The sequence below is a fragment of the Onychomys torridus genome, chromosome 12 (genome assembly GCF_903995425.1).
Source record: "Onychomys torridus chromosome 12, mOncTor1.1, whole genome shotgun sequence".
Taxonomy (NCBI): domain Eukaryota; kingdom Metazoa; phylum Chordata; class Mammalia; order Rodentia; family Cricetidae; genus Onychomys; species Onychomys torridus.
The window spans coordinates 44,055,849-44,060,620 of record NC_050454.1 but is presented as its reverse complement, the minus strand read 5'-3'; the positions used below and the strand labels follow the sequence as shown (position 1 = coordinate 44,060,620).

Sequence of the window (4,772 nt, the reverse complement as noted above, 5' to 3'; positions counted from 1 at the left end):
CTTTTATTTTTCTATTGCCTCGCTGTGTCCAACTTTAATATGATAGGGTTTGTTACATTTTATTTATTTTATTTTGTTATTTTTCTTGTTATCTCTTAGAACTGTGTGAACTTTATTGATGGTATTCAAGAGAGGAGGGCTCCCTCCTGTTGTTCTGGGGGTCTAGGAACGAAACTGTAAGAGAGATGCTCAGTGTCGGGGGCTGAAATGGGACAGGAACTGCTCAGCAGCTGAGGGTCTCTCTTGCTGTCCTTGCTGTGGTGGGTGGTCCAGGGCTGGCTTCTTGCTCTTTGCAGGCCATGTAAACCATGAGGTCCACCACCCTGTTGCTGTAGCCATATTCATTGTCGTACCAGGAAATGAGCTTCACAAAGTTGTCATTGAGAGCAATACCAGCCCCAGCATCAAAGATGGAAGAGTGGGGGTCGCTGTTAAAATCGCAGGAGACAACCTGGTCCTCAGTGTAGCCCAGGATGCCCTTTAGTGGGCCCTCCAATGCCTGCTTCACCGCCTTCTTGATGTCATCATATTTATCATATTTGGCAGGTTTCTGCAGAAGGCATGTCAGATCCATGACAGACATATTGTGGGTAGAAACACGGAAGGCCGTGCCTGTGAGCTTGTTCAGCTCTGGGAAGACCTTGCTCACAGCCTTGGCAGCACCAGTGGATACAGGGATGATGTTCTGGGCAGACCCATGGCCATCATGCCACAGTTTCCCAGAGGGGCCATCCGTAGTCTTTTGGGTGACAGTGATGGCATGGACTGTGGTCATGAGTCCTACCACAATGCCAAAGTAGTCATGGATGGCCTCAGCCAGGGGGCAAAGCAGTTAGAGGTACAGGAAGCATTGCCGACAATCTTGAGTGAATTGTCATACATCCATGGTTCACACTCATCACAAACATGGGGGCATCAGCAGAAGGGGCAGAGGGGGGCCCCACCCTTCTCCATGGTGGTGAAGACACTAGTAGACTCCACAACATACTCGACACCAGCCTCACCCCACTTGATGTTGGCATGATCTTACTCCTGGAAGTTGGTGATGGCCTTCCTGTTGTTGACAAACTTCCCATTCTTAACCTTCACTGTACCATTGAACCATGAGTAGAATCATACTGGAACATGTAGACCATATAGTTGAGGTCAATGAAGGGTTCACTGATGGCAACAATTTCAATTTTACCAGACTGGAAGGCAGCCCTGGTAACCAGGCTTCCAATCTAGTCAAATCCGTTCACTCCAACCTTCACCATCATGTCTCAGGAACGAGGCTGGTACTGCATGAAAAGGTGCAGCTGTCTCTGGAACAGGGAGGAGCAGAGAGCCTATTTTTATTTTTATATGTATGAATGTTTTGCCTGCATGCATGTAAGTTCACTGCATGCACAACTGGTCTCTTTGAGTTCAAAAGGCACCTTGGTCCTGGAGTTACAGAAGGTTACAAGTTGTCATGTGGATACTGGAAGCTAAACCCAAGTACTTTGGAAAAGGAGAAAGTAGAAGCTAAGCAGGGTCAGGTCTGGTTAGTACATGGATGGGAGAAAATTAGAAACAAAATCTTGGAACGAAAATAAGAATCGCCTACTGTCCTATCAGAAAGTACAGAAGAAAAAGAAAGAAGCCACACCCTACCAGATGGCCAGGGAAGGAAGGGGACAATGGTTACACTTCTTGGAATAGTAGTTAAACGACTGTGGCCTTTTCCTAACTTTATTGATTTAATGGAGAGAGAAGATAAAATGCTAAAATTGAAACTTCATAGATTTATTTTCACTTACCTTGTTAAAACTACTAAAACAACATCACGATACCATGTATTTTCATCAAACGATTTGCATTTTATAATTGCTTAGCAACTGCTGTTTATTCCTTTTCTCAGACCATTCCTGAATACAGTGGCTGTAGAGGAAGCTGCCTCGATTCTGGAGCTATTTGCCATTGTTGAGAGGGTACTTAAAAGCAGAGCACAAAAGAAAGTTTGTAAGCTTAGACGATGTACCAACACAAAGGAAAATAACCCATGTATCATGGGAACTCAGAAAAAAATCGATCATTCATCTGGGCGTTGGTGGCACAGGCCTTTAATCCCAGCACTTGGGAGGCAGAGACAGAAGGATCTCTGTGAGTTTGAGGCCAGCCTGGTCTACAAAGCGAGTTCCAGGAAAGGTGCAAAGCTACACAGAAAAATCCTATCTAAAAAAAAAAAAAAAAAAAAAAAAAAACGAAAAACAAAAACAAAAAAAAACAAATAAACAAACAAAAAAATCAATCATTCTATGTGGTCTACTTCCAACATATCCCTTAAACCACACACATATATGTGTATATATGTAAATGTAGCCTGAATAAAGCATACAGTGTGTTGAGATATCTCTCACAGCATGTCATTTTGTAGCTAGCATTTCCTATTTTCTCAAGACTTTGCTTTCCAGTATAAACCTCCACTACAATCGAGTTAATTCTATTCAATGATTCATCTTTTTGAACTAAAAATAGTAATAGTAATAATAACTTATTTTAAATATATTACTTACTTGTGTTTTGTCTTTTAAAAAGGTATCCTTTTAGGATAATGTATAGTAAAAGGCAGACACTTAAAAATATTTGCACAATGTATATTCAAGTCTCATGTAAAAGTGAAAGAATAGGAATTATATTTTCTCCACTGGTGTCCAGATTTAGTCAGTGGAGAAAAAAAAATGTCAGGTTTGGCATTTCTTGCATTTTATGTGGAAGCAGTTTTTAAATTTCATTTCATTGTAGTGAGCTCACTTTTTCCTATGAAGTAGCAAGTACACAACAATGCACTCTACTGACTTAACAGATGTTTATAATATACATAACTAGGTACATATATAAACAGTTAAGACTTCTATAGAAGGGCGATGGGACCAGGAAAAGGAAAAAAACTAGGAGATTATTTCTTATTAAAGTTCTTCAGAAAGAGTATGAATTAAACAACTTTAGGGCATATTTACCACTGGATTAATGGAAATTTATTCACAAAACTCCCTAGGAACAGAGATCAGAATGTACTATTTACATTTTTCATTTTGCATATTATAAATTTATACATGACAATAAGTCATATACTTAAAAGACCAGCAGGCAATTTTTGAATAAGAAATGATCTTTTGGTCTTGTTTTGATGCTTAGGCACATGTGGAAAATCACAAGAGTTTAAAATGCTTATATCAAGTCTAAAAATTTGTCTTGTTGGCAAAACAGAGAATGAGATTTTAAAGTCTTGAGGAGACAACATTACTTTATAAATATAACTTTTTTTTCTCTTGCAAATACATTCATTTTCATACCTCTTGATCTGAGGTTTTTCCATACCAATTCTTTTGGATCTGAAGCCATTTAGTGACCCATTTTCAGGATATACTTAGTTTATTTTTTCTAAAAATGTTGAAAACAATTGTAGTTTTCTTTTTTCCTTTTAGTATTTTCTAAAATATAAAATCTTACAAAAATACTACCAAGTGAATGCAAACATGTATCACATAAATGTCTTAAACTCTAATGATGTTACAAAACCAAACTTGATGTATAAAAATGATGGAATGTGAGCAGAATAAAAATTTACAATGTCTCTAGTACATTTCTAGTTTGTAAAGCAATGAGTATTTCTTTAACTTCAACATTCAGCCACAAATAAGTGTTATGAAGTTTGACGATTTATTCTGTTTCAGTTAATAGAGGACGGTCCTACAAACACCACATACATAAGCTTGATGTAGACAAGTATTCCACAAACAACAAATAATTGACAACCAATTTTAGAAAAACAAGTGGAAGGGCAATTGGTTCTTGAGGGAAAAGTTAGGAAAAATACTGGCATTTAACTCTGGCAGGAGCTAAGAGCCTCAGAAATACCCCACCATCTTTGAAAAGGAAGGACAGAAATGTCATTTAAAGTATGTGTAGATGGTATCTTAGGTAAAACTATTACGTTAAAAACTTAAGATTCTGCATCACTGTCCCTAGTGTCAGAGCTCTGTAGCTAGTATTTGGGTTATACTGATATATTCCAATTTCACACATCTTTAAACAATGCCGTTCCTAGGTGAGAATATTGTTGTTGTAGTATTGCTAATTGTGGTATGAGATTTGACCAGATTAAATGGCCAAGTAGACTTCCCCTCATCATAATTCAGCAAGGATTTCTAAGGAAATCTTACATCTTAAATATATTTCTAGAGAAAAACAAAAGTGGTGTTTGTGCATGTCTGCCTAAAACAGAAGACATTTTGAAATTATTCACGTGGAAAATATTTATGTACACAAAACAAACAAATAAAATTAAGTCATTTTGTTCTGGTAACCACATTAGTGTATTACATGATACTTATGTGGTAACTATTGTGTTATATGGCAATTGTTTTTCCAAAACAAAGAGCTAAATATTTTCCATAGACGATTTCTTTCCTCAAGTGAAAAATGCAGAAAGATCTAGAAACTTTTGATAATTAAAAAAAGCAAAAACTGTTTATGGCCTCAAGATTCAGCAATGTTATTAACTAATACTCAGTAACATGAAGATTTTAAATAACAGACAACAGGATGTTTGCTGCACTATACTTAGTTCATTTGTGTGAATAAGAACCCAACCATATAGTAAAGATAGACATGATCTTGTCAAATACTATTAGCCTTTCTTAACCCATCTATAGCTGTGAGAAAATATATTTATTAATAATCCATTCCCGTCTATCATGCAATAGCAATATACAATCCTTATACTAATCTCCTAACTTTAATGATGT

The 4,772-nt window shown here is 37.0% G+C and overlaps 1 pseudogene; it reads right to left on the bottom strand.

The window, feature by feature from the left end:
• Positions 1-223: 223 nt before the first annotated feature.
• Positions 224-1,256, bottom strand: LOC118593857 (annotated as a pseudogene).
• Between the last annotated feature and the right edge of the window lie 3,516 nt (positions 1,257-4,772).